The 26,583-nt window shown below is 46.6% G+C and overlaps 1 protein-coding gene and 1 non-coding gene across 3 annotated transcripts in view; both read left to right on the top strand.

Annotated features, from left to right (window-relative positions):
- The first annotated feature begins 3,688 nt into the window (after window positions 1–3,688).
- Window positions 3,689–3,760, top strand: TRNAW-CCA (transfer RNA tryptophan (anticodon CCA)). Its single transcript has one exon. It is a non-coding gene; the product is annotated as a tRNA-Trp (tRNA).
- Window positions 3,761–10,512: 6,752 nt separating this feature from the next.
- The window catches only part of LOC132004568 (multidrug and toxin extrusion protein 1-like), a 53,728-nt gene continuing 37,657 nt past the window's right edge, over window positions 10,513–26,583 (top strand). The window contains exons 1-2 of one of the 2 annotated variants that reach the window (XM_059381122.1): window positions 10,513–10,568; window positions 24,403–24,595. The gene's annotated coding sequence lies outside the window, so the exon portion shown is untranslated. The remainder of the gene's footprint in view (window positions 10,569–24,402; window positions 24,596–26,583) is intronic. The other variant, XM_059381123.1, reaches the window with a different exon arrangement.

Here is a 26,583-nt window from a genome sequence, read left to right as displayed (position 1 = left end):
CACTCCCTTGGAAATCCACACTGGGCTTGGACCATGGAACCATCAAGATGGTGCCCGTCGCTTCCTGATTACACAGTGTTGATGAGTACAGCCTTGAAGATACAGCTGTGCATTCATCCTTCACTGTTTCTTTGGTACATATTCTCTGCAAGAGAAAATGCCTGGACAGAAGGATTTTTAAAAACATTTGCCACATCGCAGTCCATACAGTGCTACCAATCCACACATTCTTTTCCAGTGTTGCATGAATTCTCATAGATCTACGTTTTCCCTACACCCTCGCCAATGCTGGCACTACCTTTTTTTCTTTTGGTATTTAACTGGACATTGACTGTCATGTAGTTTTGAAGTTTTGCGTATTTTACGGGGGATTTTTTGTTTCCATTTTTTCTTGTTTTGTGTGTGTGTGTTTGTGTGTGTGTGTCTGTTGTTATTGGTGGTGGTGGTGTTTTGAAGATTATTTATTTGACAGAGATCACAAGTAGGCAGAGAGGCAGGCAGAGAGGGGGCGGGAAGCAGTCTCCCGGCTGAGCAGAGAACCAGATGCGGTGCTCAATCCCAGGACCCTGAGATCCTGAGGACCTGAGCCAAGGACCTGAGGACCTGAGTCCTCAATCCCAGGACCTGAGCCGAAGGCAGAGGCTCAAGGCACTGAGCCACCCAGGCACCCCTGTGTTTGTTTTAAATGAGTTTAGCTCTAAAATAAAGAAGCAGTGTTTTGTGGTGTCTGGGCAGTCCCAGAATTTCAGTGAGCCTTGGGCTGGGATGAGGGCGAGGCCAGTGAGGCCCTCTCCTGGGCGCAAAATGCAAGGAATGATGGAATGATGCAAGGAGTGTGGGTGGCACCAGAAAACTCGGTTGTCAAGATAAAAAAAAAAAAAAAAAAATATATATATATATATATATATATATATATATATATATATATACACACACACACACATATGTAAGGACCTATTTAGAAACTGTCTCTGCTCCCCCTCCCCCAGGGGATTTACAGGTAACAAAGCCCAGATACAAAGGTGGGTCAGGCCAGGTGGAGCCATCCGATCAGTGGGGGGCATGCATACTGTCTCCCTGGTTACTAAGGAGTATGGGCCCCAACCTTTGGGAGCCATTTCTGGCGCCAATCCCAATCAAATGTCTACTACGGTAAATTGTAACTCAATTGGTGACCTAGCATCACTGTGGAATTTCCTGTGTGTGTTACAATCTCATTGATCACCTGTGCGTGGCCAGGCCCGACCGCATGGCCTTTGCCCTTAAAAGCTAGCCTGTGAAACAGAGAAGGGTCGCCCTCTGTTGGAAGAGGTGCGGCCCCAAACATTTGATTAGATTCTTGATGCTTGGCACGAAATAAAGCTTTGCTTGACCTTCACTTTGTATCAGTCTCGCTCCTTTAATCACGGACCCATTATTGGGGCATAACATATATAGTGCTTTAAAAAAATTAATGCCAAAATCCAAGATGAATAAAGTGTCAAAATTATAAATAAGAGGCGTTAGCTATGCCCATGGGCATGACTGCCTCCTTCCCTTCACTTTGGTAAGGCCCTGGCAAGCAATTCTTATTTTTATTTATTTTTAAAGATTTTATGTATTTGTTTGAGCGAGAGTGAGCAAGAGAGAGCACAAGCCAGGGAGAGAATCAAACTCCTCACTGATCAGGGAGCCTGTAAGTTTGGCCAGTGGTGGGCCTCCATCCCAGGACTCTGGGATCATGACCCGAGCAGAAGCAGATGCTTAACTGACTGAGCCACCCAGGTGCCCAAATCTTACTTTTAAAAAGGACCCTATAACCCTACCTGCACAAATCTCTTTAATCCCTTCACCTGATGATATTACTACACTGTAGCTTAAAATAAAAACTAGCTTTTGGTTCCACATCTGGGGAGAAGGGCCAGGACATGACAGGTATATCTAAAAATCTGAGCAGGGCTTTCAAGAGTGTCTCTGGTCTTTCCTTGGGTGTGAAGCATCCCTTCCAGTAGATTCTGTACTCTTGACCTCTGTGGGAAAGGCACTGGCTGTTCCTCACAGTGACTTTGCTATGTGGCCAGTGCAGGAGATCCTCAAGAGGGAGCAGGGAAGGAAGTTCATCATCACCAGGAAAGAGAATCCAAACCTCAGAGTCTGGCATTTCAGTTACTTCTTAGATCTCTGAGAAACATTTCTGTCACTCCCTACCTCGCCACACCTTCCCCTAATCAGGGTCCAATTCACCTCTGGGCCACCAAGAGCAGTAAGTAAGGGACTCTTGTCTGGATACTTGTAGAGGCAATCAGTAATCTTGGGCTAGTTGACACCACCCCCCACCCCCCACCCCCCGCCCCCGCTGAAGACAGGGATGGAACCTTCTGGTCTCTGCTTCTCTGACAGTCTTCCAGCAGCTGTCTCAGGACTCACAGTTAACCCCAAAGCTATTCTCACACTTGGCCATAAACACAAAATTTGACAAGACTCCTACCCAAGATTCATAGAAGCTCTGGTGGCCTTAGGTGTCCCCAAGTAATCAGAATGGTGAGAGAGCCCTTCACCACCGGCTTCACTGAGAGCTTGACACACTCACTCTTTCCCTCCTGTAAAGAGTGAGGCCCATTCTGGATCGTTCCTTCCCTGAAGAACATCAGGCCCTTGTGGGGAATTTTATTTATTAAAGTAATTGTTGCTTCACGTTCTTAGACCAGGATAGTGCTCTATAGTATTAATGGCGTAAAAAAAAAAAAAAAAAATTTCAAGAGCTTATTTACTCATTTATTTAATAATCTTTTCTTACTTAATAAAAAAAAAAGGAAAAAGTACTGTCCAAAAGGAGGGACTTCAGACTCCCACGAGGTGGACAATGAGCCGCTTAAAATCATGCTAGGAAAAAATATTAACTAAATTATGTGCACAGTATTATGACAAGCGAGGTATTGTGTCCAATACGACCGCATCTCAAAAACGAATTGGAAGCCACCAGAAAGGAGGGGTGTATGTGGTAATGTTCACTTTCTTGATCTGGGTGCCGGACACACGCGGTTTTATACTTCGTGGACGTGTAAGGGTCCTTTTCCATATGGGTGCCATCCCTCAATTCAAAGATCAAAACTCTTACTTGGGATTAGACTCGGCCCGTAAAACTGCAAAAATAAACATCGCGCACGATCATGTATGAGCAGGCGACCTCCGCCGGGTGGGGTTTTCAAGGACTCTGTCTTCCCGATATTGCGGTGACCCTCGTCAAAGAAAAGGTTTCCTTTTATGCTTTGCAGAGAATGAAAGAGCGGCGTCTTCCCAGCCTGGGCAACGAGGGCCCCCGGTGCCGGCTCGGGGCGGGGGAGGGGGCGCCCGACCCGCCCCGCGATATCTCCCGCCCCGCGCCGGGGCGGCTGCAGCTCCTGTGTGCGGAGCGGGAGGCGGGCTGTGCTAGTCAGGCCCCGCCGCCCCGGGCTCCGGCGGGGCGGGGCGGGGCGGGGAGGGCTTGGTTGGGCGGCGGCGCGGCACTCCGGCTCCGCGGCCCCAGCGCTCGAGCTTCCCGGAAGCCAAGGAGCGGAGCTGCTCGCGCCCCTCCCCTTCGGTGTGACCCCAGCGCCGGGCGGGGCGGGGGATGGGGGAGGGACCGCGCCTCTCAGCCTAGGTGCCTCGAGCTGCGGGACCGTGCCGGCGCAGCGAGGTCTTGAGCGACGCGGAGTCATCCGCTCGCTGTGACCTCGTGGCGCAATGGTAGCGCGTCTGACTCCAGATCAGAAGGTTGCGTGTTCAAGTCACGTCGGGGTCATAGGTCCTTTTTTCCTCCCCCGCAGCAAGGGGGACTGGGAGAAGCCGTCGTGGGAGACATTTGGCCTCAGGCAACCGTTGTTGTACTTGCAGCCGGCAAAAAACCCCGCTCTTTTTGCCTTGCATCGCGAGTCCGGGGTTTACGCAGGCGACTGCGAGAGGCAGACGTTGCTTCTGGCGACCGGTAGGAGGCGTCGCGGCCAGCACAGAGTGATACCGTTCCCCCCCAAGCTGCGCTCTGATTGCCGCCCTGCCCACGCCGCCCCGCCATCCACACTGGCCCCTGGGGCTACCGGTCCTCACTCTTCTCCCTGCTCCCCTCCCCCAACGCACTTGGGCCCCTCGGAACACCACCTGCTGAAAGGTTGAATGCGCCACCAGAAGGGTCTCTCGTCCAGGAAGGGGTCCCTCTGTCCCAAGAAGGACTGGGTGCTTTCTGCAGGTGTCTTCTTGCTCGCCCTGACCATCTATTTTTTCTCTCCCCCTCCAATGTTCCCTCTCACATGGATTGTTAACACCACTTGCAGAATCTCTGTGAATTTAACCACAGCCTTAATTCCAGGATACTCCCCTCAATATTGTTTGCTAATAATTACCAGCCCCCCTCCCCCAAATCCAGAAAGTGCTACCTGTCCACCAGTAGGGGGATGTCTAGGGGGAAAAAAGCAAGTTGCATAAAAATTTCAACACATACTGTATATATTAATGCTACATATTTACTATAAATCCATATTAAAATATGGATGGGAATTTTTTGCACCAGTTCTGGGAGAGTGGTTACCTCTGGGGAATGAGGAAGAAGAAGGGATGGAGGCAGAGTCTCAATTTTTTTTTTTCTTTAAAGAAGCACCTCCTAAATGTTAACATTAATTAAATCTGATTTGAGGGTACATAGAATCTAATATGAAACCTGGGTTTCAGGACAGAATTTACTCTAACTGCATAGTCCCAAAACCTCTAAGTCAAAAAATTATTTTATAATTTCATAGGTCAGTAGGACCCACAGCATGCTGGTAGGAGCTGGGGTACATTCTCTCTGAAAGAAATACACCCTCAAAACAGGCCTTCTACTTTTAAATGACCAGTCAAAATACACTCATAAAAAGAGGGCTAAGAAATTAACAGAAGGTGCCTGGGTGGCTCAGTGGGTTAAGCCTCTACCTTCAGCTTGCGTCATGATCTCAGAGTGGTGGGATCAAGCCCCACATTGGCAGGGAGCCTGCTTCCCCCACCTCTCTCTGTCTGACTGTCTGCCTACTTGTGATCTCAGTCTCTGTTAAACAGATAAATAAACTCTTAAAAAAAAAAAAAAGACATTAACAGGAAAAGGGACAGTAAGAATGATTTGGTATGTTTTAAAATAACGAAAGAGAAAATTCTAGAAAAGAACAGTTTAATATTTGATATTAGAAACACAGAGGTATATTATCCAGCAGATTAGACAGAGTGGAAAAAAATAATTAATGAAATAAAATTTTTGGCAGTTCAAAATGTGTTTGTAAATCTTGGCATTCCCTCCAAAAGGTGATGCCTAGTTCTTGTCCTCTTGAGTATGGGCTGAACTTAATGACCTTCCTCTAACAAACAGAGAAAGGATAAGTATGGTGTGTGACTTGGACACTTAGTCAGGAAAGAACTGTGGATTCCTGCTTCTCTCTTGGATGACTGCAGCCCCAGCCAACATTTTGACTTGAACTTCATATGAGGCCCTAAGACACACCTTGAATTTCTGACCCTCAATAACTGTGTGAGATATTTGGGGTTAATTTCCCATGTAGCAATAGATAACTAATACAAAGGTAGAATTAAAGGAGCTACAGCAAAAGCAAATAAAAAGGCAAAGAGATACAAAATATGGCGGGGGGGGGGGGGGATGAAGACAATGAAAAAGTCTAATCTCAGCCTAAATGGAGTTTCCAAGGGTAATAAAGAGACCGTAGGGGAGAGGTAGTATTTGGAGAAATGGTAGCTACAAACTTTTTAGAATTAATGGGGGAGACTTGAGGCCTCCCTCACAAGAAGCACTTTATCTCCTAAGTATGATAGGACAGAGACACCCATATCTATATACAGCATGAGGAAACTGCCCAATATAGAGAATAAAGATTTTTAAAACAACCAGGGGATTAAAAAAAAAAAAGCCAATTATCTACAGAAAAATAAGAGTTGGACTGAAGATGAATTTTTTTAAAAACAGATTTTATTTATTTATTTGGCAGACAGAGATCACAAGTAGGCAGAGAGGCAGCAGTGAGAGAGAGGAGGAAGCAGGCTCCCTGCTGAGCAGAGAGCCCTGATGCAGGGCTCAATCCCAGGACCGTGAGATCATGACCTGAGCCAAAGACAGAGGCTTTAACTCACTGAGCCACCCAGGTGCCCCTGAAGATGAATTTTGAGCAGCAACAATGAAGCACACTATTAATTTGAAACCACTGGGTAGCCTGGGTGGCCTAGTTGGTCGAGCCTGGGAATTTTGGCTTCAGCTCAGGTTGTGATCTCAGGGTGCTGAGACTGAGTCCCATGTCCGACTAGCACTCAGCACGGTGTCCGCTTGGGTCTTTCTCTCTCTCTCTCTCCCTCTGCCTCTCTCCCCACAACATAAATAAATAAAGAAATCTTTAATTCCAAAGCACCAAAAGAAAACAATTGCCAACCTAGAATTATATGCTTGGGAAGTTATCTTTCAAGAACAGAGGTATTTTTGAGTGCCTGGATGGCTCAGTGGGTCGAGCATCTGCCTTCAGCTCAGGTCATGATCCTGGGGGCCCCGAGATCGAGGCTCATGTCTGTTCCCACTCCGTGGGGAGTCATGTTCTCCCTTTGCCCTTCCCTCTGCTCGTGCTCCCTCTCCCCCTTTCTCAAATGAATAAGTGTAATCTTAAAAAAAAAAATAGAGATATTTTTGGGTACCTGGCTGGCTCAGTTGGTAGAGCATGCAACTCTTGACCTTGGGGCTGTAAGTTGGAGCCCCACATCAGGTGTTGAGATGACTTAAAAATAAAATCTTAAAAAAAAAAAATAGAGATATTTTCAAACAAATGGAACCACCAGCATCTCTCTCTGAAGGACTCTCTGGAAAGCATACTTCAGGGAGAAGGAAAACCCTCCCAGACAGAAGGTCTAAGAGGCAAGAAGGACCCAGTGAGGGGGACCTGGGTGGCTCAGTGGGTTGGGGCCTCTGACTTTGACTCAGGTCATGATCTCAGGGTCCTGGGATGGAGCCCCGCATCGGATTCTATGCTCAGTGGGAAGCCTGCTCCCCCCCCTCTCTCTGCCTGCCTCTCTGCCTACTTGTGATCTCTGTCAAATAAATAAATAAATAGTAACAACAAAAAAAAAGGAGGACCCAGTGAGTAAAGGAAATGGTAAACATGTGGGTTAACTAACAAATCTTGACCATACAGAAACAAACAAACAGAAAATCACAAATGTGTGTATTTGCAAAACAGAACTGCAGTACTGGATAAGAATAACATGGAAGCCAGAGTCAACATATTCTGGAAGTAAAGTCTTTTAAAGTGATTGTATTTTTTGAAAGGAGGGATATTTATGAACCAGAAAACCCATTAAGTATATTAAAATGTAGGATAATCACTAACAGAGTAGAGGTAAGTGGTTCAGTATGAAGACAAAAACATCAGCTAAAGATATTAAGGTTTAAATAACAGATTAATGAAGTTGGTCAAATGCACATAGGTAGAACTCGGCACACAGCAATTACGTAACAGCGTTCTTGAGTCCGCATGGAGCATTGTACATAAATGTGAGCATCTTCTAGACCGTGAAGGAAATCTCCACAAACTCCAAAGAACAGGTATCATTCAGGTCACTTTCTCTGACCCAATTACCACTAATTTAGAAACCAGCAAGGAAAAGCATGCTAAAATTAGGAAGTGTAAAAGCACTTGTAAATTACTTCCTGGATCAAAGACAAAAGCCAGACACTTAGACAAAAGAGGAAAATTCGGGTTATGGACGTGGCAAAGAAGGAGCTAAAATGATCACTGTTTGCAGATGATTCAATCACATAACTGGAAAACCTGAAGGATTGGGCTGAAAAATTACTAGAAACAAAAAGAGAAGTCAGTAAGATAGGTACAAAATTAAACGTACAGAAACCAATAGTTTTTAGAAAATCAACCAACAACTGATTACGAGTAAGGCAAAAGGGGGCAGACATAGGAACAAAGCATTTCATATTCATTTTATATGTTGTTTAGATTTTAAATATATGAATATATGAATATGTTATGGATAGATGAATATATTATGACTATATTACTTTGTCAAACAAAAAAGTTATGACCATCAGTGAGCGTTGTACTCCTTGAGGATACAGAGAGACCTTTAGAAGGGACATTGGTGCGTGGATAGTTTTTAAGGGCAGGGTGTCAGGCAGGCATACTGAGGGACCCGGGACAGCTAAAAGGTCAGGCAGAAAGCAGGTTCCTAGAACAAAATCTCTGACCTCAACATCTAAGAGCTCTGGGATGGGATGTCCCTGGTGGAGGCTTATGTGGCGGTGGATGGAGTAAACAGGGGCTCCCTTGCAGGGCCCCTACGGCCACATGTGTGAATTCTGTATGTCACCTGCGTGACCCACTTGTCCTAATGTGACTTCTCTTGTGGGTGCCCCAGTTATTATGTCCCATTCATAGCCCATATGTGTGTCTGACCCAGTGTGTGCCCTTTCCATGTGACTCCTCTGTTGACCCCATTCACGTGACCCTTGCCCTCTAGCTTCCAACTGAGTTAGGCTGATGCGGCATACCAACTAGGGTAGGAAAGGAAGAAACGTGGACAGAATGAAGACCAACGAAACACGAAAGCAGGACCATATGCTCTGAGCTTGCTGTAGAATGGAGTCTGACACCAGCACCTGTGTTTCGGCGGAGACCCACAGGCGGGCACGGGGTGGGAGGAGGGCTTTACAGTGGCCTGGGGAAGCTGGAAACAGGCTGTGTGATTGCTCACAGGTGCACCTTTGCTTTTCTCTGGCTGCTTCTAAGTAGGAGGCAGGGACAAAATTCAGGGCAGCTGTGAGTGGTTAATCACGTCCTGGCCATTTGGGGCTGATTGTTCTAGAAGTCATTGCTTGGCTTCCTGGATTGTTGTTGGAGATAGCAGTCTGACTTCCTACAAGTCCCACTTACAGCCAGTTGCCTTCCTGGGCTGGTTACTGTCCTGAGGGGTAGATGGTGTGTTGGAGTCCCCCCCCCCTTTTTTTTCTTAAATAATCTCTGTGCCCAACATGAGGCTCAAACTCACAACCCTAAACTCAAGAGTTGCATGCTCTACTGAATGAGCCAGCCAGGCACCCTTGGAGTTCTACTTTGATATTGGCCTGGCATTGTCCATCGTATATTCAGTCTCTCAATGGCTGTTTATCCCCCAGCTGCTTCCCTATGGGGTCACTGCAACCTGTGGCCTCAGCAGAGGTTTACAGATCCCATCAGGTCGCCTCTCTTCCCTGGGTCCCCAAGTGCAGGTAAGCACTGCCTCCCCTTAGGTCTGTAGGCCCCAGGCTCAGAGACCCTGGTAGGACTCTGCAAGGGACTCCAAGGGACTCCAAGTGCGTCCTGTCGTCCTTGGTTCCAGAGAGATGGAATATGCCTGGGCATCAGAATCTGCTCCTTCAAGAGACAGAGCACAATTGCAACCAAAGCTTCGAGAATTTGGTGGTGAGCCCGGTTTCTATTTCCTCCCCATATCCCATTTGAACTTTGTGCTTCAGAGGAGGGCAGGGGGACCAGGGGGACCTCAGCCCAGGGGCACACAGCAACGTATGGAGGGTCCCTACCAGCACATTCCCCTGAGCTGCCCTTACAGGGGAAAATTCTAGAAGCTGAATGTCAGAAAGAAACAGAGCGACATCTGCCACCTTCATCTTCAGGGGATGCGCAAAACAGACAGTGGCAAAGAATAGAGACAAAAGTGACCGGGGGAAACCCAGATGTATTTTGAAGTGTCCCGAGCATGTTCTAGAAATAGAAGGTCTCTCATGTATCAAACAGAATGATAGACCCACACACTCACACATGGGACTGGAAAGGAACATGCTGAAACACTAGCCCACTGGGTGGTGAGATGACAGATTTTTATTTTGTCTTTGTGCCCATGTTTCTCATTTTTCCCACAACTAATGGTAAAGAATGGTGGCAAGTGTGCCAAATGGGGTGGGTCTGGGGGGCTGTTTGGCTCCACATCCTGGTTTTGTCTCTGATCAGTTGTGTGACGTGGGCAATTTATTTTATTTCTTTTTCACTGCTCAGTGCCCAAAACCCTCCTCTGCAGAATGGGAACAATAAAGGTTCCTACCTTATAGGGTTTGGTGAGTGAATTTATGGAGAGTGCTTCAAACAGCAACGGACAGGCACAAATTAAACACCATAGACTGTGGTGCTGGGTATTATTATCATCATTATTGCAACACTTATTATTTCCAAGGCCAGAAACTTCTGGTTAGATCAGTCAGTAAGGGAAGGTCACGTGAGTCCAGCACTTGGACGTGAGAGCACTCTGCTGCCTGTCTGACCGGTGATTCTGTGCTCTGTGTGCTGTGAAGGGATCATGCAAATCCACATGGGTCTGGCCACAGTGGCAACCACAGGCAGCCCGACTCTGCAACCCCCCCACCCCCCCACCCCCCGCCCGCGCCAAACCTGCGTGATCTTGACCCTAGCTGCGAATGCAGAGAACAGAAAGACAGCGCTGCCCTCTTAGAGACGCGGCCCACCAGCAGAGGGCGCAAGAGGCAAACCCAGGGAAAGTTCGGCCGGGAGCTTGCAAAATCTTTTTCCTCTGACACAGTGAGTACTTTCGAGATTTTCTGTTTGAGTACCCCAAAAGACTTTCTGGAAATCGATGTAACCATTGCATATTTTGTAGCGGGCACCTAGCACTTTTTGTGATAATTAAAAATCGTTGCAAGAGCTGGCATGTTATAAATAGTAATATGTTAAAGTCTGCAGTTACATCATTTTCTAAAAATAGCCCGTGAAGTGTAAACACCGCTACGATTTGATACTATGATGCATTTTAAAAAGACAAGAACAAACTCCTATGTGCTGGTTAGAAATTTTGCATGGTTCCTTTTTCTCTTTGTATGTCCCTGTTCTTCCCTCTACAAATTCAGGATAATATACACTTTCATGCTGGATGACTTTTTATTTTAACCCCTGTCATACTTCGATCCACAAAAATGCAAATATAAGTTGAAAATTAAAATGCCTATTTCCTGAGACCTTAGAGGTCTAAGCGTTAACAACTTTTCTTTGGGATGGAATTATCACTTATTAGTATTAGCGCAGCACTCAGACAAGCAGCACAAATGTATTACGAGTTTTGGTAACAGAGCTTGAAATGGTCACATTGCAAGTTTTTACACCCTGGGGCAATACACCTTAGGGAGAAGGTGGCTCTTCTGGTGATAAAGACCGAACAGAGAAAGGCCAAGCCAAAAGGAACACTCAACCCACAGTGTGCTTTTCTCAGGCAGGGTGCTTGAAACAAGGAAATGGAGAGTCTGGGAAACCAGTTCCTTAAAACTGATCTTGTCACGGATTCCCTTGGAAAGTCTTCCTGCGTCCTGGGGTGTGCTGTCAAAACCTATTATTTAGAAAATAGAAAAGCCAAATAAGAACATTGGCCACTGGACTTGGGGTGGAGGTGGGGGTCTATGTTGGCCCCCCTGAGTGGTTAAAGTAAGAGAGAGATCAAGTAGGGGAGAGCACATTGCAACATGCTTTCATTATAATGAAATATTCGTGGCCCACGGGGTGGCTGGATCAGAAATCACTGATGGGGGGGGTGCCTGGGTGGCTCAGTCGGTAAAGGGTCTGCCTTCAGCTCAGGTCATGATGCCAGGGTTCTGTAGTGGAGCCCCAAGTCAGGCTCCCTGCTGCTGCAGGGCGGGGAGGGGGAAGGTTTACTTCTCCTTCTCCCTCTGCTGCTCCCCCTGCTTCTGCTCTCTCTGTGTGTCAAATACATGCATACATACATACATACATACATACATAAAATCTTTAAAAAAAAATCACTGATCAAAGTCAACCCAGAGGAAGCTTCAGGACCAACTCAACAGACAGCATCTGTGCAAAAGGATGAAAAGAAAATTTTCCTAGTGACATCGTTCTTTTACTACAGAGAATGGCAGCACAGCTAGCCAGAGCTATGTCTGTTTTAAATGTTTTACATTATTTTTAAGAGTTTATACTACATACTATAAGCATCACATGTGTCTATAATCTATCTAATGGCCTTACTTTGCTCACTGAAATAGTTTACAGCTCTTCAAATTCCGTTTTTAGCAAGTCCTATAAATAGAATCTGAACCTGAGAAAATGAACATATTTGTAACTCACCTGTTTGTTTTAATTTGTAAAAATAGGGGTAGTTTGTGATTGAATGGAGCTTCAGTCCCTTACTTTTTTGATCAAACATGATGTCTGGTCTCTGAGATTTTAAAATAGATGAAATGCGTGCTTCTTAGTGGAAAGGATAAATTTTGATGCATGACATGTTTACACTTGAATCCTAGTTTGGCCAATTGCTTTTTTTTTTTTTTAAGATTTTTTTAAATTTATTTGACAGACAGAGATCACAAGTAGGCAGAGAGGCAGGCAGAGAGAGAGGAGGAAGCAGGAGCAGGGAGCCTGATGGGGGGCTCGATCCCCAGATTATGGGATCATGACCTGAGCCAAAGGCAGAGGCTTTAACCGACTGAGCCACCCAGGCACCCCTGTCCTATGTGTTGAATGCGAGGATTTTACTGGCAACTAGTTATAACCCTTCTAGCATTAATACTCTCTACTCATTGCTCTCTCAAACTTCACTGCTCTCATGTGGTCCTCTGACCTAGATTAAAGAGATTTGAGGCACTTTAGAGAACAAAACTGCTGGAATCAATATAGATGTAGAAGTTTCATAGTCTCTTGGGTCGAGCCTGGTCCTGACAATATGGAGATGTTGGGTGCCTTTTCTGAACCCCCACATCCGAAAATATGGGATTTCTTTGTTTTTGTCACTGTGTGCCTGGGGACAGCAGGCTCGCACAATGCATTTGCTGGGTATTCCTGTCTATCAATGATCGGATATTAAATTATGACCTATTTTCCCGCTATCTCTGGAGCCAGGCAGAAGTCATTTCCAGTCCCCTTTCTGCACTTAATCATCACTTACCCTGGGGCAAGTTATTTAGCCATCTGAACCTGAAAGGAGACCCTCTGAAGAAGTTAAGAATGGCTCTAGGATTGCTGTGAAGATTAGGAGATTATGGATGAAAGCACTGAACACAGCCCCAGAATATGTGGCTAATGCTATTACAAAAAAAGAAAATGTCATTATGTCAAATTATGGGTAATGACATGACATTTTTATGGTCGTTGCATTAGTCAGCTTGGGCTGCCATAACAAAATACCGTAGCCCGGGAGCCCTAAACAACAGAAATTTATTTTCTCTTGGTTCTGGATGCTGGAAGTCCTAGATCAAGGTGCCAGGTGGCTCACTTCCTGCTCGGGACCTGCCTTGCCACTCTTGGATGGCTGCCATCTTGCTCTGTCTTCGCATGGCCTTTTCTCTAATGCACGCCGTCTTTTTATAAGGGCATCAGTCCTATTGGATTAGGCCCCACCTTTCTGACCTCATTTAACTTCAATTGCATCCTAAAAGCCCTACCTCCAAATATAGTCACCCTGGGGGTTAGAGCTTCCACAGGGGAATCAGGGAGGGGACACAGTTCAGTCATCATTGTTATTAATATTCTTGGGGTCAGGTGCGCCTGGGTGGTTCAGTTGGTGAAGCGTCTGCCTTTGGCTCAGGTCATGATCCTAGGGTCCTGGGATGGAGCCCCATATCCGGCTTCCTGCTCTGCGGGAAGTCTGCTTCTCCCTCTGCCTGCTGCTCCCCCTGCTTGTGCTCATTCTCTCTAACAAATAAATAAGATCTTTTAATTTTTTAAAAGATCTTATTTATTTTATTTGACAGATAGAGATCATAAGTAGGCAGAGAGGCAGGCAGAGAGAGAGGGAGGAGGAAGCAGGCTCCCTGCCGAGCAGAGAGCCCGATGCGGGACTCAATCCCAGGACCCTGGGATCATGACCTGAGCTGAAGGCAGAGGCTTTAACCCACTGAGCCACCCAGGCGCCCTAAATTTTTTTTTAAGATGCTGAAATGGCCAAAAAATGTGAAAAGAGAACAGATCTCATTAATTCTTAGGGGAATGGAATCAAAAGCAGAATGTTCTACACACACACACACATGCCAGGATGACCAAAATGAGAAGACTGCACACTTTGGTGAGGAAGCACAGAAAATGGAAACATCCTGCCCTGCCCACGGGCATTTTCTGACAGTGGATTAGCACAGAGTCATAAGAATGAGCCAACTTCCACCGCGCACCTGAGCAGGGATAACCCTCAGCGCTGAGAGAGAACGCTGGATCAGAGAAGTCACACACAAAACATGCACCCTCACTAAATTCTTTTTACTTCAGTAGAAAACAGAGCGAAGCTGAGCTTGTATTCATTTCCCAGGGTTGCCATAACCGTTGATCTCTACACACTCCATGACTTTCAACAGAAGGAATTCATTCTCTCACAGGCAGGAATCCGGAAGTCCAAAGTCAAGATGTCGGCTTTATTTCCTCCAGAGGTTCCAGGGGAGAACCCATGGTTACCCCTCTGGCTCCTGGCAGCTGTAGGAACACCTTGTCTGACCCATCATGGCAGTCTCCCTCTCTGTCTTCTCCTTCTCTGTCTTCCCATGCCCTTCCCCATGTGGGTCTTTTCCCTCTTCTGTCTCCTGTAAGGACACTTGTCATAAGAGCCAGGGCCCATCCAGGTAATCCAGGATGATCTCTTCTCCAGATGGTTAATTTAATGACATGAGAAGACTTTTTTTTCCAAATAAGGTCACATTTGTGGCTTTTAGGGATTATATTTTTGCAGAGTGTGGGGGAAGCACAGTTCAATCTGCTACCATGCAGGATAGTGGGTTCATTTGGGAAGATTAGTGACTAGAAGGCCACAAGGGGGCTTTGGAAGGCTTGGTAATGTTCTGTCTTTAATCTGGCTACTGGTTACGGAGGTGTGTTTACTCTGCGAAAATTCACCAAGCCGGACACCATAAATAAACATATTTATTTATGTATGTTGAGATATGGTGATATGCTGATTCTTTCTTTTCAAAAGAACGCATCAAAGGGGTTGGTAAAGATTGCTCTTTGCCCATCTTCCCAGTTTCCTAATGAAGGGAGTTTGGGGTTCTCTGAACAGACCATCCTTAGGGATGACAACTCAACTTTTGTTAGATGTGGAGGCTTCAGTAGAAAGAGGGTCAATGACAGATCACACACGCCAGAAGAAACTACAGAATTTTTTTTTTAACAGAAAAAATACAGAAGAAACCATCTCCTTGGCTCCCAGAACTATCATGTGGGAAGCAGAGAAGTCACATATCATGCGAGAGCAGAATTAGGACTGGCCGGTGGGGATTTTATATTATGTCTCGGCGGAATGAAGAGCCTCCCCCTTCTGGGGTATGTTAGGCAGAAGAGAGGCTCCCAACCATGTCCATGCCTTAATCCCCAGACTCTGTGAATATGTTAGATCCCACGGCAAAGGGGAATTAAGGTTGCAGGTGGAGATGGATGTGATTTGACAAGGACTCCATCTGTGTTGTTAGCTTTGAAGATGGAGGAAGCCAAGAGTCCAAGAAACAGGGACAGCTCACTTCCTGAAGCTAGGAAGGGTGAGGGAATGGATTCTTTCCTGGGGCTTCCCAAGAGGAGTGGAGCCCGGCCAACAAATTTTTTTTTTTTTAAAAAGGTTTTGATTTTTAAAATAGCGTGATCTTTATTTTGTATTTGTCCAATGTTTCCTTTATTTTTTTTTTAAGATTTTATTTATTTATTTGACAGACAGAGATCACAAGTAGGCAGAGAGGCAGGCAAAGAGAGAGGAGGAAGCAGGCTCCCTGCTGAGCAGAGCACCCGACATGGGGCTAGATCCCAGGACTGGGATCATGACCCGAGCCGAAGGCAGAGGTTTTAACCCACTGAGCCACCCAGGCACCCCTCGGCCAACACCTTGATTGTAGTCCAGCGAGACCTACTTTGGACCTTTGACCTCCAGAACTGTGAGATAATACATTGGTGTTGTTTAAACCACTAGGTTTGTGGCAACTGGTTCCAGCAGCCCCAGGAAACTGGTAGAAATCATGAGACCCATCACTGAAGGTGTTCAAAGAAAGACTAGACCGGTTTGCCGTGATGGTCATAGAGCACACACAGAACAAGCTAGAGATTCCGTGAGACCCCTTGTATCTTGGAGAGGAGGAAGGCTCCTGTTTGCATCCTTCAGTAGAGTTCACAGTGTGCTTTTATACACATTTTATCCTTTAAGCCTCTCAATAAGTTTATGGAAATAGAGGGGCGCCTGGCTGGCTCAGTCGGTAGAGCCTATGGCTTGATCTTGGAGGTCTTGGAGGTTGTGAGTTCGAGCCCCACATTGGGGGGTGTAGATGACAATAAAAAAAAAAAAAGTTTATGGGAATAGACCGAGTAGGAATTATTCTTATCATTTAGTTGCAAGAATGTTGAAATTCAAGGTGCGGTGGCTGGGCTGCAGTCATGCTTCCAGGAAATGGCAGAAGCAAGGCCAGAACCCTGGTCTCCTGATTTACCGGTGGGTGGCTCTTTCCACTCAATGATGCTGCTGCTTTCAGAAACTAAAGGTCTCCGTTGGTGGGGAACTGAATGGGCTTATTTCACGCTGTTCCAGAGAAAGACCTAGGGTGTCTCCTTTTAGCCTCCAAATCCAACCCCCATCCAGCTCTGCCCTGCACCCTTCCCCCACCCCCCGCCCCAGGCCAGCGCTGAGCCAGTGAGCTTCTGACTGATTTGGGGTGTTGAGCTCCCTTGTGGCAGAGCAAGGCCTGGCCTCCGAGCGGCCAGCATCCTGAGCTCGCTAAGGCAGCAGCTGGTGCAGGTGTTAGCCTCTGGCCTTGCCTGGAGTTTGTTTGTTGATCATAAGGAGTGGCAGCCACACCTTTATACACTGGCTGGCTGGGCCTAAAATCTCAGGGTGTGACATCAGGTCCCCAAGGTGCGGGCTGGGCGGGGCCAGCAGGCATTCCCTTCCAGGTGTACGTGGGTGTACCTGCTGGGGGGTAGTACAGAGCTCCAAGCCCAAGGGAAGGAGAGATCCGTCCTCTCCTCTCTCTGGGGCAGGAACACTGGCTTTCCCTGAGCACTTCCGACCAGAAGACACTCACCTCTAGTTGTCTGCTCTGTACCCGTTCCTCCACCATTCTATGCCAGAGGAACCACACAGTGCTTTAAAGGGATCATTTCTCACCCCACTTTCTCGACCACGGCCTGAACTCCATCCTGTTTGAAGAGGTCGACCCTTGGATGCATCATGAAGGCTTAAGACACAAAGCTTGGACACACAGAACAGTACCCAGATTCGCTAAAGAGTGTGTAAGCCTAAATCAGTCACCGAGTCTGGTTCTCCCAGCCTACCACAGAGGCCCTTCTGAGGACCCTATTGGGGAGGGCGTCAGTTTCCCACTCCAGGCAAGATCAGGTTCTACCATTTAAATTTTACTTTTCAGGTGATAGGGTGACCTCGGGGCGACTGGGTGGCTCAGTCAGTTAAGCGTCTGCCTTCAGCTCAGGTCGTGATCTCAGGGTCCTGGGATTGAGCCCCGCAATAGGCTCCCTGCTCAGTGGGGACTCTGCTTGTCCCTTTCCCTCTGCCCCTCCCCCCTCCACTCTCTTTCTTAAATTAAAAAAAAAAGAAAAGATGACAGAGTGCTCTCAGCAGGATGAACAGTCTGGGGACATCCAAGTTGCTAGAGTTGCGTGTACATGTGGACTGGAATTATCTTGATTCTGCCACTTTGCAGAGTTCACAGTTGGTCCTTCTGTAAGTGCTCATCCATACGAGCACCCCCGTGGGGTAAGATACCTTCAAAGCTATTTCGATGCATCATGGATCCTTAAGGCACAAAGCTCAGACATACAAAACAGTACCCAGATTCACTAAAGAGTGTGTTTGCCTTTACAAAACCCACCGGGAAACGGTGAGGGGACATTGGGAAAAACACAGGAGACCTGGATTCAGAGGCCTCAGAGTTTGTAAGAATTTGGGACAAGTTACTCTGTTGGTAGTGGTTTCCCGGTCAGTGAGGACCATTTGGCTGAGCTAAGGAAGCTCGTGAATGAAGGGCACCACAAGGTCAGGAGCAATTGAGGGAGAACCTGATCTCAGACAAATTCTAGTGAAATATTGAAATTCTAAAGATAAAGTCAAGATTGGCCATATAAGGAGGAGGAAGAAGAAGAAAGTTGTCTTTTATTTATCTGCTTATTTATGAGAGAGAATGAGCGGGGGATGGGTGGACAGAAGGGGAGAGAGGAGGAAGCAGGCTCCCCGAAGAGCAGGGAGCCCAATGCGGGACTGGATCCCAGGACCCGGAGATCATGACCTGAGCGGAAGGCAGACACCCAACTGACTGAGCCACCCAGGCGCCCCAGAAAAAAGCTTTCTGTATCAGTTAGGCTATTTTCCTCAGTGTGATAGTTGTGCAAACTGGACCAGAGTTAGACATAGAGGAGCCCGAGGGAAGGAAGACTCAGGCATACCTGCCAGGGCTTCTATAGTTTATGTTCTTAGGGAAAGCGACTCTGATTGCTGACACTTTGCTAACACGGTGAGTGGGTGCTTATGTACATGTCCCAGGCAGGAGCAAATCCAAAGCAAACACTTTGTACCCTGAGCTAAGCCAAACCAAACCCCAAACCCACTCTGTCAAGTTCTGGTTCCCCAAATTAATGAGACCTGAGTCCTATAAATTGTTTCCTCCCTGACCCAAACCCTTCTCATCAACATTTGCAATGTCGACATCTGAAGACATGTGGCAATTTTATGGATATGATTTTCATGTGAAAAAAAATGTGTGTGTGTGTGTGTGTGTGCGCGCGTGTGTGTATCATGGACGGACTTGAAGATCGCAACTTTTTCTCCTCTTCAAATACCTGTAGTGTTTTCTTATTTGGCAATCCATTCTTTCACGGCCAACCTTGGAACAGTTTTGCAGACAACGTTCTTCTCTTGGCTAAAATGCATCTGTTTCCAGGTCTCCCTGTCACCGCAGAAGGGTCCGCTGGGGAAGCCTGGAATGTTTACCCCCCAGAGCTAAGGAAGCAGCACTTCCAAGTATAGAGTATCCTGTCTGGGTGGGGACCTGTGGTGAAGGCGGCCTGGGTGGCCTGGGTGGCTCAGTGGGTTAAGCCTCTGCCTTGGCTCAGGTCATGATCCCAGCATCCTCGGATCAAGCCCCACATCGGGCTCTCTGCTTGGCAGGGAGCCTACTTCCCTGCTGCCTCCCACCCCCCGAGCCTGCCTCTCTGCCTACTTGTGCTTGCTCTGTAAAATAAATAAATAAAATCTTAAAAAAAAAAAAAAAAAGAATTCACTCAAGGCAGAACAAGAGAGAAGTTTTTTTTTCCCTTTTTTTAATTAAAAAAATTTAATAAACCTATAATGTATTTTTATCCCCAGGGATACAGGTCTGTGAATCGCCAGGTTTACACATTTCACAGCACTCATCATAGCACATACACTCCCCAATGTCCATATCCCCACCACCCTCTCCCGTTCCCCTTCCCCCCAGCAACCCTCAGTCTGTTTTTTGAGATTGAGTCTTTTATGGTTTGTCTCCCTCCCAATCCCACCTTCTTTCATTTTTTCTTTTCCTACCTCCCAACCCCTCCCCCCCCACATTGCATCTCCACTTCTTCATATCAGGGAGATCATGTGAGTTGTCTTTCTCCGGTTGACTTATTTCGCTAAGCATAATATCCTCTAGTTCCATCCATGTCATCGCAAATGGCAAGATTTCATTTCTTTTGATGGCTGCATAGTATTCCATTGTGTGTATATACCACATCTTCTTTATCCATTCATCTGTTGATGGACATCTAGGTTCTTTCCATAATTTGTCTATTGTGGACATTGCTGCTATAGACATTCGGGTGCACGTGCCCCTTCGGAGCACCATGTTTGTATCTTTAGGATATATACCCAGTAGTGCAATTGCTGGACCATAGGGTAGCTCTATTTTCAGTTTTTTGAGGAACCTCCACACGGTTTTCCAGAGTGGTTGCACCAGCTTGCATTCCCACCAACAGTGTAGGAGGGTTCCCCTCTCTCCACATCCTCACCAGCATCTGCCATTTCTTGACTTGTTAATTTTAGCCATTCTGACTGGTGTGAGGTGGTATCTCATTGTGGTTTTGATTTATATTTCCCTGATGCCGAGTGATGTGGAGCATTTTTTTCATGTGTCTGTTGGCCATCTGTATGTCTTCTTTGCAGAAATGTTTGTTCATGTCCAAAAGAGAAGTTTCTTGAACACAGTGCAAGCAAGCCATGGGCAGGACAACAAAGAAGAGAGTGTCTGCCACGAGGCAGTGGTGACAGATGCAGTGTCAGAGAATGGGAATGTAGGGAATTTTTCCTTTTTTGGCAATTTTAAGAACTGCACCAGTTGTAATTGGTCCGTTAGGGTCTGTGACCATTTTGAGGTGGGTCTTTTTTTTTTTTTTTAAGATTTTATTTATTTATTTGATAGAAAGATCACAAATAGGCAGAGCAGCAGGCAGAGAAAGAAGAGGAAGCAGGCTCCCTACTGAGCAGAGAGCCCAATGTCGGGCTCGATCCCAGGACGCTGGGATCATAACGCAAGCCAAAGGCAGAGGCTTAACCCACTGAGCCACCCAGGCGCCCCTTGAAGTGGGTCTTTTAAGGATCCTGTTTGCATTCAGATCGGTGGTCACTGCGGCGCTTTTGCCTTGTTCAAGTTCACTTTGCTCAAGCCTGTTGCCTAAATGCAGCCTCTCCATGGCAGTTTGCCCTGGCCTGGCCCAGCATGAATCTCACGAAACAATAAAGCTTGGGTCTCACTGACCCTATGTTTTCTATGTGTCCTTTGGCTCTGTTTCTGTCCCAGGTTATATCTGGGTTTTGGCCAAGTCTGGTTTTGGTCTGATTCTGACCCTCGTACAGAGACTTATGTCCTTATGGTGGGGGTGGGGGCCTAGGGGGTGGGATTTATGGTTGGACTGTTTGGTGAGCAAGGTCAGATGTCCATATTTCTGGTCATTAGTTTATTTCTTCCTTTATCTTGGGGATTCTGGTATCGCGACTGGGAAGCCTAGTTTTATTTTTTTGTTCCTTTGCCATTATGAGCTCAAATCACTTAAATAGGACATGTAAATTTTTTCCTCGCTGGGAGAGAGAGAAGTTTGATGGTAGCTGTAGTTCTGCCATCCAGTAATTGTTACATTTCTGTGTTTTACTTAGTGACCTGTGGGTTCTCTCTGTGTGTGTGTACGCTTGTAAGAAGCATTCTGTACTGAATTCCAGTGTGTGTGTGTGTGTGTGTGTGTGTGTGTGTGTGTATGTAGGGGCTGGTTCTTCACACCACCAAACAATCCTTAGACACTAGCAGGGTATCCTATAAGTCAAGTCAATTTTTATACCATATACCTGGAGCTAGGGTCAGATCCCATGGGTAAAGAGCTGTCTTTTAAGGCCACCCCTCACCCTCTGGTCTCCCCACTTTAGAAGCACAAGTCCAGACTGGCCCCTGTACTTTTGACCAACAGGCCAGAGTCTGGAGACACCCACGACCCCCACCTTAGATTCACTTAACTTGCTAGAGCAGCTCAAAGAACTCAGAGAAACAGTTTGTTGACTAGATGACGGGTTTGTTATAAGAGGATATATCTCAGGAATGGCCTGATGGAAGACATGTGCAGGGCAAGATATGTGCGAAGGGAGGAAGCTTCCATGTTCTCCAAGGGCCACTGTCCCCAGATATCCACCTGCTCACCAACCCAGCAGCTCTCTGAACCCCATCCTTTTGGGTTTTTATGGAGGCTTCATTAAGTAGGCACAACGAATTCAATCATTACCATTGATGATTGAACTCCATCTGGATCCAAGCCTTCTCCCCTTCCTGGAGGGTGGGGGTAAACCCAGAAGGCTCCAACCCTCTAATCACACAGTGGCCTCAACTAGCAAACCGCCCTCACCCTTGTGAGGCCCAGGAGTCACCATGAACAGAACAAAAGGCATCTTGATTGCTCTTCTCACTTGAGAAATTCCAATGGTTTGGGGAGCTCTGTGCCAGAAATGGGATGAACAACCAAACATGGTATCCATTTTTTAAAATGTTTTAAAAGATTTTGTTTATTTATTTGACAGAGAGAGATCACAAGGAGGCAAAGAGGCAGGCAGAGAGAGAGAGAGAGAGAGAGAGGAGGAAGCAGGCCCCCTGCTGAGCAGAGAGCCCGATGTGGGGCTCGATCCCAGGACCCTGGGATCACGACCTGAGTGGAAGGCTGAAGCTTAACCCACTGAGCCACCCAGGCGCCCCTGTATCCATTTTTTATTATAAAGCACATCACAGTTTTAAAAAACTTTCCCCTTCTTGCAAATGAGAGTAACTTACTTTTCACAATGATGTATTTATAATCTCCCTGGAGCTAGAGCCCTTTCTCTCTGAGTCTTTTGAATCTGTGACTCCCTTGACTATACCCTTTTCCAGTTTTGGTTTCATCCTTGGGCTGGCAGCATGACAGGATGGCTGGACTTTTAGGGATCACACCTAGATATTCTATGGGCCTACTTACCTGGAGCAGCCCTACCTCGGTAGAACAGCCATTTTGTTGTTTATGCAGTGAACTTAGATTGACCCTGCCCCCCAGAGGAACTCGCGTAGAAACGGGTATGGGAAACTGGTAAAGTAGGGCCGACCGGCCCCTGATGAAAAAGCCCATATACCAGGACGTATCAGTTCAGGTAGAAATAACAGAGCCCAGAATGCAGGGATGAGTCAAGCCAGTTGGAGACATCCAATCCGTGGGTGTACATACTGCCTCCCTAGCTACCAAAGAACATGGGCCCTGCCTTTTGGGCACCAATTCTGACCAAGGTGATAGGCTAGTTCAAATAGCTACTATGGGGTGAAGTATAGTTCAATTGGCCACCCGAGTGTGACCTAGCATGACTGTGCAGCTTTCTCTGTGTGTTGCGATCTCATTGGCCACCTGTGCGTGGCCAGGCTCAACCCCATGGCCTTTGCTCTATAAAAGCTAGTCTGTGAAGCTGGGAGGGGTCGCCCTCTCTGTAAGAGGCGGCCCTGGTTGGTTGGTTTGGTTCTCGATGCTTGGCGCGAAATAAAGCTTTGCTTTATCTTCACTTTGTATCGGCCTCGTCCTTTTGTCCACGGGCCCTTCAATATAGCAACACCTGAAGGGGAAAATAAGGGCTTTTCCCTTCTAGGAGTCTTTCTTAGAAACAAGGCTGTCTTTCCCAGAAACTTGCATCAGATTTGCTGTCTTGTTTCACGGCCATGACTGAGGCACATGTGTCCATTCCAACAAGGAGCCCTGACGAGGAAAATGAGATTACCATGACTAGCCAAGACGAATCATTTGGAGTGAAAAGAATATTGGAAAATTAGGGGTGCCTGGGTGGCTCAGTGAGTTAAGCCTCTGCCTTCGGCTCAGGTCGTGATCCCAGGGTCCTGGGATTGAGCCCCGCATCAGGCACTCTGCTCAGCAGGAAGCCTGCTTCTCCCTCTCTCTCTCTGCCCGCCTCTCTGCCTACTTGTGATCTATGTCTGTCAAATGAATAAATAAAATCTTAAAAAAAAGAATATTGGAAAATTAGCCACAATGACTGCCATGGTTCCTTACAATAAAAAGAATCCGAGCGGCTTTGGATTTTTCATCTGTAACACACAATGCTAGAAACAAAGGATACTTTGCACATCCTTTATAAAACATGGCAACCCGAGAAAATACCTGCTATATAATGAAGAGTTCATCAGAATAAAGAATCAGGAGAACCAGAGACACGTTGAGAACACGGTGAGTGTGGGATGCAGAACAGTGTTCCCCAGAGATGGCCACTGCGACCCTAACCTCTGCGACCCCTGGGTGTTGCCTTTTGCCTGGCAAAGGGACTTTGTGGACAGGCTTAATTTAAAGATCCTGCATGCAAAGATCACCCTGTATTATCAAATAGGGCCAATATAATATCAAAGCTCCTGACAAGAGGAGAGCAAAAGGGTCAAAATCAGAAAAAGGCAATGTGGTGCTGAAGCAGAGGTTGGAGCAATGAACTTCAAAGATGGAGGAAAGGAGGGGCACCTGGGTGGCTCAGTGGGTTAAAATCTCTGCCTTCGGCTCAGGTCATGGTCCCCAGGTCCTGGGATTGAGCCCCACATCGAGCTCTCTGCTTGGCGGGGAGCCTGTTTCCCCCCACCTCTCTCTGCCTGCTTGTGATCTCTGTCTGTCGAGTAAATAAATAAAATCTTAAAAAAAAAATATGGAGGAAGGAGCCATGAGCCAAGAGGTATGGGCAGTCTAGAAATGCTGGAAAAAGCAAGAAGATGGATTTCCCCCTAGAGCCTCCAGCAGCATTGCAGCCCTGCTCACATCTTGCTCTTACCCCACGAAACCCATTTCAGACTTATGACCGCTGCAAAATAAAGTTTTTGAAAGAGGACTCCACCAATCTCCATGTTGACCTCAACATTCTAACTGATTAAGTTCTTCTTTCCAGCTTATCTCTTACCTCAGGCAAAAGACCCGGTGGGCAAGTCACCGGGGCTGGGAACCGAACTATCCATCCAGTCAAGCCATCAACAACAGCCCCGAGCCAGCGGGACCCCTTCCGCAGGTGACTGACTCCAAGACAATGATGGACCAGATCTTCACTGCCCATCTGTGGGGACCCACCGACCTTCTTCCCTTAGGTAAACCTGGAATTATTTCTGGCACTTTGGAGACAGTCTCTGAAACTGTTCACTGTCTTCCCCAGTGCTGGCCTCACTGAAGTAAATTCGTCTGTTTCACCACCACTGTCTCTCTGCCTTTGGATTTTGTCAGCAGTAAGTGGCTGAACCTGGCTTGGGAACCCCCAGAGTCTGGTGCTCTCGAACCCTCAGACCCCACCTGCATTTTCTTGTTTCAAAGTCACTAAGTTTGCGGTCATCTGTTACAGCCGTAATCCATGAACATTTATCACTGGCCAAAACCGATTCAAGAAGAGGTAGAAAATCGGAATACACCAGCAACCTCGTAAGAAATAGCAACTTGCTCCCTTTTCTTTTTTTCTTATGTTCAAACAAAATATAGCCCCTAAAAGGATCAGCCAGTTGTCTAGACGAATGCCTTCAAACCTTCGAAGAACGGATAATTATTTTAATTACTTAACCAATTTATTTGACAGAAAGAAAGCGTGGGTACAGGCAGGGGGAGCGGCAGGTAGAGGGAGAGGGAGAAGCAGGCTCCCTGCGTACGGGGCTCGATCCTAGGATCCTGGGATCATGACCTGAGCTGAAAAGGCAGACACTTACAAAGACAGGAATACAGACACAAAAAAGTGGGGAGGTTGTGGGTTTCGGTGAGAAGACCAGAGGTTAAGTTCCGTTTTCATTCCATCACATCAAAGGTACTATGCTTGCTTAAATAGCATCATCTCCCCCAAAGGCCTGTCTACTTGGACTTTCAGAATGAGACCTTAGGGACACCTGGGTGACTCAGTTAAGCATCTGCCTTCAGCTCAGGTCATGGTCCCAGGGTTTTGGGATCAAGTTCTGCACCAAGATCCTTGCTCAGCGGGGAGCCTGCTTCTCCCTCTGCCTGCTGCTCCCCCTGCTTTTGCTCTCTGAAAAATAAATAAATAAAATCTTAAAAAAAGAAAGAATATGATCTTATTTGAAAAGAGGGTCTTGCAGATGTGATGAAGTTAAGATGAGGTCGTAATTAGAATGAGTCCTGATCCCATGACTGGTGTCCTTACAAGAAAACAGAGACATAGAGGTAGACACACAGGAAATGCCATGTGGTGACGGAGAGAGAGATTGGAATTATGTTGTCACAAAGCAAAGAATGCTAAAGATTGCAGGCAGCCCCCAGAAGCTAGGAGGGAAGCGTGGAAGAGATTCTCCCTCAAGCCCCCAAGAGGGAATCAACTTTGCCGAGTTGTTGATTTTATTTTATTTTAAAATTTATTTATTTATTTGAAAAAGAGAGGATGTGGGGAGAGGGGCAGAAGGAGAGAGAACCTCGCAGATTCTGTGCTGAGCATGGAACCTGACATGGGACTGGATCTCGGGACCCTGAAGTCAAGAGTAGAATGTTTAACGGATTGAGGCACCCAGGCACCCCTAAGTCCTTCCGCCACTAAGTTTGTGTTAACCTATCACAGCAACCATAGGGACCTAGGACAGTTGCATCTATCAATATGATTTTGGCAATGACCTTAATCATCTGGCTGAGACAGCATTTGCCAGTTTTCTCCACTCTGAAGTTACGATTTTCCCCCCTTTGCATACTGTGCTCTTTGGAAGGAAGTCACTGTACATAGTCCCTCTGAAGAGGGGATTCTGTTCTACATCACAAGGTACTACTACTTTGAGATTTCTTCCAATATTTTCATATATGGTGTTACCAATTTTATTTATTTATTTATTTATTTATTTATTTTTAAAAGATTTTTATTTATTTATTTGACAGAGAGAGATCACAAGTAGGCAGAGAGAGAGAGGAGGAAGCAGGCTCCCTGCTGAGCAGAGAGCCCGATGTGGGACTCGATCCCAGGACCCTGAGATCATGACCTGAGCCGAAGGCAGCGGCCTAACCCACTGAGCCACCCAGGCACCCCTTATTTATTTATTTGACAGAGAGAGATAACAGGTAGGCAGAGAGGCAGACAGAGAGAGGGGGAAGCAGGCTCCCT

This window comes from Mustela nigripes, chromosome 16 (assembly GCF_022355385.1).
Source record: "Mustela nigripes isolate SB6536 chromosome 16, MUSNIG.SB6536, whole genome shotgun sequence".
Lineage (NCBI taxonomy): Eukaryota > Metazoa > Chordata > Mammalia > Carnivora > Mustelidae > Mustela > Mustela nigripes.
The sequence above is the reverse complement of the archived record's forward strand: the minus strand, read 5'-3'. Positions and strand labels throughout refer to the sequence as shown.